The sequence below is a fragment of the Microtus pennsylvanicus genome, chromosome 7 (assembly GCF_037038515.1).
Source record: "Microtus pennsylvanicus isolate mMicPen1 chromosome 7, mMicPen1.hap1, whole genome shotgun sequence".
In the NCBI taxonomy this organism is placed as follows: Eukaryota; Metazoa; Chordata; class Mammalia; order Rodentia; family Cricetidae; genus Microtus; species Microtus pennsylvanicus.
In genome coordinates this window covers 85,701,407-85,713,413 of record NC_134585.1, presented here as the reverse complement: position 1 = coordinate 85,713,413, position 12,007 = coordinate 85,701,407, and the positions used below count along the sequence as shown (strand labels likewise).

The 12,007-nt window shown below is 39.5% G+C and overlaps 1 protein-coding gene across 2 annotated transcripts in view; it reads right to left on the bottom strand.

The window, feature by feature from the left end:
- Window positions 1-12,007, bottom strand: part of Tet2 (tet methylcytosine dioxygenase 2) — an 85,498-nt gene that overhangs the window by 30,298 nt on the left and 43,193 nt on the right. The gene's annotated exons all lie outside the window — the stretch shown is intronic.

Sequence of the window (12,007 nt, the reverse complement as noted above, 5' to 3'; positions counted from 1 at the left end):
CGCCGCTTCCTGTGCACTCCTTAAATTATCCCCATTACGATTCACTCCGTTCTACTTTGTCTCACAGTCCCTGTCACAGCTCTTTGACACTGGGTCCTCCCTCGAGTTCTTCAAGGCTGCCTCCAATTTGTTATCAAAGGACCCAAAAGAATGTTCTAAAATCTGATCCTGGTACCTTTCCTCCTTATCATACCTGATTAGTTCTGCCTGGCCTGTGTCAGTGGTTTTCAAACTCTTTCATTTAACAGGGACCCCACCTTGTGTTTCACCGTCATCGATACACCATGCGGTGACGTGGTAGAAGGTGAGGTTTTAAAATACCCATTTGGCTCGGGGCTCAAGTCAGTGCAAGGTGGCATGTGAAGCTTGCAGAACACTCTCCCAGGCTCGATACTCAGTTGAAACAGAAAAATACACACACAACCACTTCCAAACACATACCACCTCCAAGCATGCTGCTTTTAGGTGATTTTTCAACAAGGGATGGATGCCCGCTTTGATGAAGATGTCCTGTCTAGGACAGGTGAAATGACTCAGCAGGTTAAGGGCACTTGCCACCAAGCTGATGGCTTGAGTTTAATTCCCAGAACCCAGGTGAGAGGTGTGAAGGCCTACAAATTGTCCCCTGACTTTTTCCACCTGTTACGGCACATGCATACATAGACAGTATGTATACAGAATCACATGTAAATAAATACAGTTTTAAAAATCATAAAACAGGCTCTTCTCAGTAAACTGATAGTGTGGGGGTCACGGGAGAGGGTAGAAGGGGCGGGGAAAGGAGGGGAGTAAAGAAAAATGCATAACTCAGTAAAAACAATAAAAAATGTAAATCGTGATAATTGGTGCTAATAGCTATCTTTCCTGTTCCTCATGGCTTATAGTCTAGCAATGACAACTTTATAAAAACCGACAGTAAGTAAGCACTTTCAGCTCGAAGGGCTTTTGCTGGTGTGTGAAAGTAGCCCTCTACATCTACGTCAGCATCACCTTCTTCCCCTTCAGCTCCTTCTCCATCCTGAAGTCACCACTTTAGCTATAGTTGGCCTACTGTCTCTGTCTGCCTTATGTACTGCTTAGACAGAAAAGAGTGCCCCCTCCGCTGTTAGCCTTCAAAACATGGGAAAGATGCAGAGGATAGAAAAGGATAATTAAATGAACAGAGAAGTGTTTACATTTTCTGTCTGTACTAAAGCAGTATTGTATTAGATTAGTACTTATTTTTCAGACAAGACAAATGGGACAGAGGATGAAATAAGATAGAAATGTTAAATGCAACACTAAAGTTATCATTGGACCTAGAAGGACATAGCTGTTCACACCTTTAATCCTGCATGGGTAGAGGAACGAGTTTACAGGAGTTCCAGGACAGCCAGGGCTGTATACAAGACCCTGTGTCAGAAAGATAATAACACTGTACACTGATCAGTGAAGAGAGCCAGCTAAAATGCTGCCATCATTCCTAAAGATTTAGTAAAGTAGCCCCCAAAATGCAAGTATAGCCTCAAACCATAAAAGTAATCAGAAGTTTTATGGCAATGAAATATTGCCGTTGCAACAGAAGAAGTAAACTCAAAAGTTCTATGTATATGCAATGAGATTGCTACAGGGGAGAGTTGAGGAATGAAAGCCAGGTAGGGAACACAACACACAGCTAGTTGTTCTGAGAAAGGATGGCAGCCAGCCTGGCGGGCAGCGCTTCCATTTTAGGATTGATCCACGGTTTTCTCTAGTGTTCACCTGAACACAGGAAGATGCCGTACTCATCTCAGCATTTATCTGGCTGGCCCGACAACTGACATATCTTTTATTGGTGAACTTTATATGGTTTCTAACCTTGTGCTGAGAAAGAAAAACAGAATGTCCAAGCCCACACAAAACCTGAGTCACAACACAGAAACTGACGGAAAAGCAGCTGAAGAATAGCCATGGGAAGGGGATTCCTTTTAATTGTCTTTTTATACTTTTAAATTTGTCTTACTTATTAAAATTAAAATTGAAAAGATTCTTCTCACTGAACAAAGAAAAGTGATCTTTTTTTGTGTGTCTTAAATGACAGGTAAGATTGATATCACCTGACATAGATAGGTCACGTTCAACTACTGCACCCTTGCAGTACGCCTACTCTAAGTTGATATGTGCTACAGGAATGGAAAGAAGCACCGGAGTTCAGGCCTGCATGAAAAGTAATGTAAAATCTCATGTTTTGAAAACATCCCTTATGGGCTAGGATTTAGCTCATCTGGTAGAGTGTTTGTCTGGCTGGCTCTAGTCCCCAGCACCACAGCACCCTGGCAGAGGGCACGTGCAAGGGAAGATGAGGGCAGGGGAATCAAGGTCAAAGTTCTTCAGTTACATAGTGAATTTAAAACCAAAATGGGGAGAAGGGTGGGAGGAGGGGGAGAAGGGTGGGAGGAGGGGGAGGGAAATGGGAGGCTGGGAGGAGGTGGAAACTTGTTTTTTTTTTCTCCTTTTCTCAATAAAAAATGTCTCAAAAGATAAAATAATAACTTATTCTGGATGATAGTAAGCAAAAACATTTAATTTTCACTTTTGGGGAAATTTAAAATTCTATATCATGTATTGCATCAGATTTCTTTTGGGTTGTTCGTTTTTTTTTTCTTAATAAAGAAACTGGGAGGGAGGAAAGGAGGGGGAAGGGGAAGAAAAAGATGTACTCTTGGCAACTGTACAACCAATCCACACATACAACAATCAAGGGTTACTTACAGCTACATACATGTGTACATTTCTGATGTTAAAAAATTTCAGGCTCTGTATACAGTGTTGTGCTACCTAATTTTGAGCTATAACATATTATAAGCATTTTAAACACTCAACACATTATGACCCATTCCGTGTAATTTGCGGTAATTCTTTAAAATGTCAAGCTAAAAATTATAATAGATGAAGCTCAAAAACCTTTTAAACATAATAGTAGCTCCTAAGAATTAGGGTAACAAAATAGAATTGATATTAATATGGAGGTTTAAAGACAATAGAACTTTTAAGCCCCAATTTAAACAGAAGTATTTTGTGGCAAGATTTCACTTCCTGGGGAAAGTCAGTAGCCATAAAAAGGTAATAGTTCAGGGAATTTAAACACTGTCTCTCTTGAAAACAACCTCCCCTGTCAGAGGGTAAAAAAAGGAAATATTGCCCTCGGCTTTAGTACGTCCTAAGCCACATTTCTTGTAGGAGTACGCCGAATATTAAAGAGTCCTGTACCCATTTGTACAGTACTTTCAGTTATCCAGGTTTTGGCATTATTCACTTAGAGAGAAGGAAGAAGCTTCAGTGCTGTAGCTTTTTATTTGTTTGTTTGTTTTAAGCTGAAAAAGTCATGGTTAAAACAGAAAGAATCTTTGGGTTGTATTTGAGATGTTTACCTAATAATCAGTTAAGACATTAGGCTTTTTTTTTTCAAAGTTAAATGACTGTAAAACAAGGAACCATTTTCAAAAAACTATATACTTTTGCTGGAGTTATTTTTGCATGGTTTTCCTCAGTCCACTTCCTATTTCTAATAGCCTGGGGTTGGGCAGGCTGGAGGCTTATTTTGGCTCTTCATTCTCAAGTGGAACAGCCTTCCTGCTGTTCTTGTCTGGAGCTGGTGCAGGGTATCATGGCCAAGGATACTCTGTGCTGGTCTTGCCTTCTTCATTTTAAAGGCCCTGTCCCAAAAGACCTGGGCTGGACCCTAAAGCTCACACAGTAGGCGAGAAAAAAAAAAAAACCCCTGCCAGTTGTCATTTGACCCCCACACTCACACCATGGGACCCCACTCCATGATCCCAATTTTAATCACCTCTGAATATTCTACTTCTAAATGTACTACCTCTAAAGTTTACCCTCTCAGTTACCCAGTGAAGGTTAAATTTCAGCCATGTTTTACAGGAAAAATCATAGCATTCCCTTTCTCCATTGAAAGCAATAAGAAATACAGACTTTTTATTATCTGTTCTTATAAGTGAATGACTAGAAATAGATTTGTTTTTTAATTTATGATTAGATACTTCTAAAGTAATGCATTTTCTGGAAATTTATAGATGATAGTCATTTATTTATATTATACTAGTTTGCTACATGAAGAAAATTTTCATTTAGACTGAGAAGCAACACCATCATAACCATCATCCCCATTATTTTGGGACAGGGTCTCACTCTAGAGCCCATGCTGGCAATCACACCCAGCCTGAGCAGCAACTTTTTAAAGAGGCATTAGCCAATGTCACTCAGGAGGACTTTGGCCAATCAAAATTAGGGTGCTATTTTTCAAAAGCCATGATGAAGTTTATATAAGAACATAGACCAAATATCCTTGAGGAAACCTACAAACCTGACTGGCTAAGCTTCCCAGGGATGCTTTACAGGATAACTCAGCTTACACACTGTAACAGTTACACTTAAAAACACAAACCCGAATAACCAACATCCTCTGAGTTGTATTGAAGAAATAACTGCAAGCTATTGAAACCCATCACCAATTTCTGTTAGGAATTAATATCTAGGGCTTCTGAAAAATGATCAACTATACATTATTTGGAAATCAAATGCAAGTTCCCTGAGCCCAGCATAAACTTGGGTAGCCATTCTGGTTTTCAGAATTATGTTAACAGGGAGCTCAGAATCACAGAACGGCGGCATTTCACCTTTGAAAGAATAACAAGACTTTAAATGACATTCAAATAGGAGGCTGGGCACGTGGTGTTAATAGTCCAAATGATTTATCAAGCATTTCAGGGTATCAGAAAGGGCTTCACTGGTTCCCCATTTACAGATGTAAATACTGAGAAGCTGCCTGGAAATAGTGACTCCTGGTGGGGCCATGCAGAAGTAGTCCACCAGCTCTCTGAAGCCCTTCCCATCACATAACACAAACGAAAACGCATGATTTAGGCAGACTTTATTTTGGACTTAATTTGTATCTTGCTCTTATTTGAGCTTGTTTGCATGCTTAGTATTAATACTCTAAAAGGCAGTTTGCTACATGTCTATAGACATGTAGTTATTAACAGAATTATGGGCATTTACTTATCTTTAATGAGGGCCTCATTCCCTATATGGCTTGAAATAAATAAAATGTAAACACTTAAAATATGAACTGTGAGAGGTTCCTGTAGCGTTTTCCTGATATTCTGTTGAACTCAAGATCCTACTGTCTCACTGAGTGCTAGGATTACAGGTGTATCAATGTAGTGACTACTGATTCCCTAAAATATGATGACTCAGCGGTTAAGAGCACCAATTGCTCTTCTAGAGGTCCTGGGTTCAATTCCCAGTACCCTCACAACACACCGTAACACAAATTTCAGTGGGTGCGACTCCCTTACACAGACACATATGCAGGCTAAACACAGTGTACAATGTGTGTATATAACATTCCTCACAATGCCTGGCTGTCCAGGGAACTAAAAATAGTGGTTATATCAACTATAAATACAATACATGCCTTTTTGTTGCTGAAAGTTTAACGGTAAAATTATAATAACTTAACCTAAATAGGAATGTGCAATCATTTTATAGCCTTCCCATCCCCATTCATGACATTAGCTATTGGCACAGTTTGACCATTGCTGACTGTGTCAGAGGCACACGTTTACAAAGCCTGTTTATGCTGGGCGTGGTGGCATGCCTTTAATCCTGCTACTACGTAGTGAGCTCCAGGACAGCCAGGATATGCAAAGAGGCGCTTGTCTCATAAAAACAAAACAAAACAAAAACATTTCTCTCCCCTTAAAATACTGCTCTTTTGAGGAGTAGCTAGCATTTCAGTTTCTTTAAGACAAGGCAGGTTTCAGCCATGGCAGTTTTTCTACGAGCATTATTTTGTCCTTTCTCCTGCCTGTGACAATAATTAATTAAAAATTCAAGTCACATCGACAGCATCTGTGAAACAATTACTGCACGGAGGGCTGACTCTGCAGTCTAATCCATCATAATTATGACAGTCCTCTTTCAAGACACTATGATGCATGACTTAAAAATAGCACATTAGTGTGCAAATGGATCAGCATCTCATTGCACCGATGTGCATTTAGCGTTGTAATGTAGCTCAGCACCATTTGACTCTTTCTGAATCACTCAGAGGGTAGCCATATCTCTCACCAGAGAACACCACAGATGATGCTCAAAATTTGGAGGGTTTTTTTGTTTTTCTTTTTGGCTTTCTGGTTTTGTTGGCAATATGGATTTTCCAACTCTAAAAGTAAAAATACATTTATACAATAATGCAGTAATTTTTTCCCTACAAGTACTCCTTTCACTCTTTGTCCTAATATTGTAAACACACACATGCACGCACACGCGCACACACACACACACACACACACACACACACACACAATGCCATAAACTGGTGAATCGTGTGTGTGTGTGTGTGTGTTTGTGAATCTATTCAGATGAGTGGAGGTAAATACGTACGGCTGGTTATGAGCAGGGAATGCAAGTCCATGTTCTAGCCTCAGTCTTAGGGGATCCTTGTTGGTCACCCTGTCACTTCCAGTGAGAAGTTTCATTCCTTCTAAATTCATTTACTAAACTCATTGTTAGGAATGATTTCTTGGCAAGGACAAATCCGAGAAAGTGATACATTTGATTATATTTCCCACATACATGGGAATAATCTCCACAACGTTATATTCTGATCACCAAAGTGGAACACAATTTAGGTTAATCACAGGTTAATTTCAAGATATGTTCAGGGAGCCCTTGTGGTGGTAAATACCCATCATCCCAGACTTAAGACTGAGAGATAAAAAGTTCAAGGACAACCTGGATTACTTACTAAGCCCACCTCAAAGTGTATAGGACAGGACAGTGGACATCACCATGCATGTCTAGTTAGTATCCTTGAGGACCCAAATGCTGCTTTGAAATCTCATCTTATTAATCTGCCAGTTCTTTCCATTTAATTTTCTTGCTTCCCTTTTAAAAAAGATTTTTATTTATTTGTATCTCTATTTATTTATTTACTTATTGTGTGTGTGTGTGTGTGTGTGGTGTATGTGTGTTGTGTGATATGTGTGTGGGGAGGGAGAACTGATACATTTTTTTTTTACTAAATAAACTTTTCTTCTAGAGGCCAACGATGGCTTAGTAGTTAACAGCACTTGATGGTTCTCCCTAGGACTTGGGTGAGGTTCCCAAGACCCATATCAGACAGCTTACAACCATCTAGACTTCAAATTCCAGAGACTCTAGTGCCTATTCCTGTCCGTCCAAGGTCTCCTTCATGCTCACGGTGTATATACATATACTCAGGCACATAGACATAAAACTTCCAGTAAATCTATGGAGTTACAGTGTAATCGCAAGGTCTCTCGCTGAAGGGTGTTTAGTTATGGAAGATAGCAGATGCACAAGAAGAGACAGTCAGAGTGAGAATTCCTCTGGCTCTACACGTGGAGTTACAACAGACCATAGAACATTCCCCATCTTCATTTAAAAAAAATCAGCAATTTAGGGCCTGGAGCACAGTGTTCAGTGGTTAAAAACCCTGGCTGCTCTTTCAAAGGAGCCAGGTCTGATTCCCAGAACCCACATGGTGGCTCACAACTGTCTGTAATTCCTGTCCCAGTATCCCCCTTCTTCTAGTCCCTAAGGGCACCACACCCAAGTGATACAGAGCTATACATTCAGGAAAAACATCCATCCATACAGTAAAACAAGTATGGGAATTAAAAATTTAAATATGATAGTTCTCTGAAATTGGTAGTGTAATTTATGTGCTGGGGAGTCACTGAAACACAGGCCATCACAGAGTGGTGACACCCATGTCTGAAAGTAGAACTCTGCCTCATTTTGAAATGTGTGGGTTGGAACGGCTGACAAAAGAAGAGGGTGAAATAAGATGATCGGTTCAGATGATCAATTTGCTGTCCTTACTTATACTCTCCTGGAGAAAGAAATGGAATCGACCAGCGAGTGCAATCCCTAGGCAAACAGATTCTACCATGAAGCAAGGAAGTTTGCAGCCGTGTCGCTGACAGCCAATCAACTCTTCCCTAAAATTCTACCTCCGAGAAACACTGAATTCCCTTAATGTAAGTACAAGGGAAAATTAAAAAATGATATTAATGCCCCCACTAGTTGTTAAATACTTCCCTTGAGTTTGATTAAAACAATTAACTTCCCTCAATCCAGACCATAATGGGGTATCTGATTCCCTGGAACAGGAGTTACAGGTTGTAGCCACCACATGTCTTAAGAAGCAGCCAGTGAGCATTCTGAAGCATCTCTCACAGGTGGGCATCCTTTATAGAACAGTCTGCAAAACCAACATCCCATGGAACAGGATACATTATAACCCTAATTTAGATGAATAATTTATGTGGTTTTAATTAAATGCGTTTTGTGTGTGGTGATGTCTATGTGTGTGGATTGGCAGTAAGAGTTTCACTGTGTAGCCCTGCCTGATGTGGAATTTTCTTTCTAGACCAGATTGGCCTCAAACTAGAGACCTGCTTGCCTCAGGTCTGCTGGGATTAAAGGTTGATTCACCATAGCTCAGGATGGTCTGGAAGTCACTATATAGCCTATGCTAGCCTTGAACTGGCAAGAATTCTGCCTTAGCCTCTCTAGGACTGAGATGGACAGGAGCTGCCTTGCCTAGTTCAAATATATCACTCCTGAGGTGCTGAGAATCTATGGGCCCGAGGAACTGGTACCATGTCAAACTTAGAGCGTTAATGTCAAAACGTACGGTAGAAAGTTTGTCATGCATTTCGTTTATACTAGTGTTCTAATTTATTCAATTGTTTTGCCTTTAACTTGGAATTTCTATCTTGGTGGGATACAAATTGGTCACAAATTTTTACACGTAAATAACTTTTGAAAGAGTAACTTTTGACATAGGGCTATGGAGAAAGAGTGGTCCCTGGGAAGGCCACCATACATGAAAGTACATTTTAAGATAATTTATTTTTAGGTTTTATTTTTTCTTTAATTTTGTTGTTGTTGTTTGAGACAGGGTTTCTCTGTATAGCCCTAGCTATCCTTAGAAGTTCCTGTGTAGATGAGGTTGGCCTTGACCTCAGAGATCCACCTGCCTTTGCCTATACCACCACATGAGGCTTCAGCATTTTTTTTCTTCAGTAACATTAGTATAGCAGATATTTAGTTAAATGTTAGTGTGATTTATCAAAAATACCTATTTGAATTTTAAAAATAAATGAGAATTTATCACTAATTTTATATACCCCAGGTTCACCGATCTAGGTGGTACTGCCCATAGTGGGTCGTCCTTCATCAATTAATAAGTAAGAAAATGCCCCCACAGACTTGTCCACACATCAATCTGATGGTCTTAATTTTTCAACCTGGGTGAATCTAGCTTGTGTCAATTTGATAACACACACACACACACACACACACACACACACACACACACACACACACCATGACTCTAAATTCAGGTGACTGCCACATAACTACCAATTTTATAAACATTTAAAAGTACCACCACCCAGGTAATTTAAATTTTAAGTAATAGAAATTGCAATCCACTGAATTAAGAATTTGAGCTTTTCGGTAATAAACACTGGCCAAGTATCACGGTTTAAAAAGCTCTTCCATTAGTTTTCTAACACGGGCTGGCAAGTCGTCAGAAAACTGTAGAGAAATGGTACCCATTTGAGGAGAGTCAGACAGCACCATGTCTCGTGGCATGCTTCATGAGCAGCAAGCATAGTATCCCATGCATCACTACACAAGGCAGATTATGGTGTATTTGACACATAGCCTCACTGGTTCAAGTTAATTGCTTATTGAACTGTTAAGTACTGTGAAAAACAGTGTGTAGCTGGGTGGTGGTGATGCATGCCTTTAATCCTAGCACCTGGGAGGCAAAGGCAGATGGATCACTGAGTTTGTTCCAGGACAGCCAGGGCTACACAGAAAAATCCTGTCTCAAAAAAAAAAAACAAAAAAACAAAAAACAAAAAACAAAAAAACCAAAACAAACAAAACAAAACCCCCAAATAAAAACAAAACCAAACAAACCACACCAGTGTGGACTGCTGGTGTGCACCTCCCGAGCTTTCTCCTAGCTAGAAGTAGAGTTGTCGACCATGGTTAGTCATGACAACAGACCCAAACAAAAATGGGCCCACGAAGATTCACAGTAGTTATCAAGTTTCTTGGCAAGTGTTACTAGTGAATAGATAAGGAAATCATTTCAACATCTGCAATTAGCAAAAACTATTGTTCTAGCAGTTGTATTTTGCAAATAAATGTAATTTCACTAGTTTATCATGTTTCAATGAGCAGTACACTGATATAAAGATATAGTGTAAAGATAGTTCAAAGCAAACCAAGATGAGAAGACAGTTTTCATCATGCTTATTCTAAGCATCTGTCTAGACCAGTGGTTCTCATCTTTCCTAATGCTGAGACCCTTTAATACAGTCCCTTAGGCTGTGCTGACCCTTCAAACAGGAAATTGCATTGTTGCTTTAATTTTGCTGCTATGATGAATCATAAATCTGATATGCAAAATATCTGTTGTGATCCTGTGACAGGATCATTTGATCCCGGGGGGTTGCAGCCCACAGGTTGAGGACCACTGCACTAGGGTTTCCTCTATCACTGATTCTGTTCTGTGTTGAGAAGAACTAGAGGCCTCAGGGTTCTGTCTTTGACCCTCACAATTGTTTCACAAAATAGGACAAAAGTAGCATTGTCCAGTTGGTTTTTATGAAGTCATGTGTTACCTTGGCACCCAAGTTACATAAAGCCCAAGGAAAGAAAAGAGTTAGACAGTCTTCCTCTGTGAACATGAATATTTTACTCTGTGAATATTTTACTCTGTGAATATTTTACTCTTGCAGAGGAAGCAACACAGAGAGAGACGACTGACACAACACTTCTTAAGAAAATATTTGCAAATGGGGCCTGGTAGTGTTGGGCACATGGTTAATCCCAGCACTTGAGAGGCAGAGGCAAGTGGATCTAAGTGAGTTCAAGGCCAGACTGGTCAGCAGAGTGAGTTCTAGGACAGCCAGGGTAATACAGAGAAATTCTGTCTCAAAACAATACAAAACAAAAACAAAGCCAGGCGATGGTGGCGCACGCCTTTAATCCCAGCACTTGGCAGGCAGAGACAGGTGGATCTCTGTGAGTTCGAGACCAGCCTGCTCTACAAGAGCTAGTTCCAGGACAGGCTCCAAAGCCACAGAGAAACCCTGTCTCGAAAAACCAAAAAAAAAAAAAAAAAAACCAAAAAACAAAAAGAACAACAAAGAAAGAAAGAAAAGAAAAAACTCAAGAATACAAAAGAAAAATCATCTACCATAATTAAGTAGGTGATTCAACATATATAAATTGATAAATGTAATCCACTGTATAAATAAACCTCATTGGATGCTGAAAAGGCCTTTGACATAAACCAACACTCCTATATGATAGATGTCCTGGAGAGATTAGGGATACAAAGGACCCACCTCCATATTATAAAGGTGGTTCATAGAAAGCCCACAGTCAACAACTTAAATCAAGAGAAACTCATAGCAATTCTAAACACCAAGAGCACTCTTTTCATACCTATTCAACATAGTACTTGAAGTCTTATCTAGAGCAATAAGATAACTGAAGAAGATCAAGGGGATCCAATTTGGAAAGGAGAAGTCAAAGTATATTTATTTAAATGCAGATGATGAAAATATATGTAAGTAATAAAATTTTCACCCAGGGAACTCATTCCAATTGACAAATGGACCAAGAAAGAAATCAGGGAAATACCTTTCATAATAGCCTCAAATAAAATCTTGGGTCAACTCTAATCAAGAAACTGAAAGACTAGTATGATAAAAAAGACTTCAACTTTTTTAAGAAATTGAAGAAGATATCAGAAGATGGAAGGATCTCTGTGCTAATGGATCAGTAGAATATAATATAATAAAAATGGTCATCCTACCAAAAACAATCTATAGATTCCATGCAATCGCCATCAAAATTACAACACAATTCTTCACAGATACTGAAAGGACAAATCAGCTCTATATGAAAG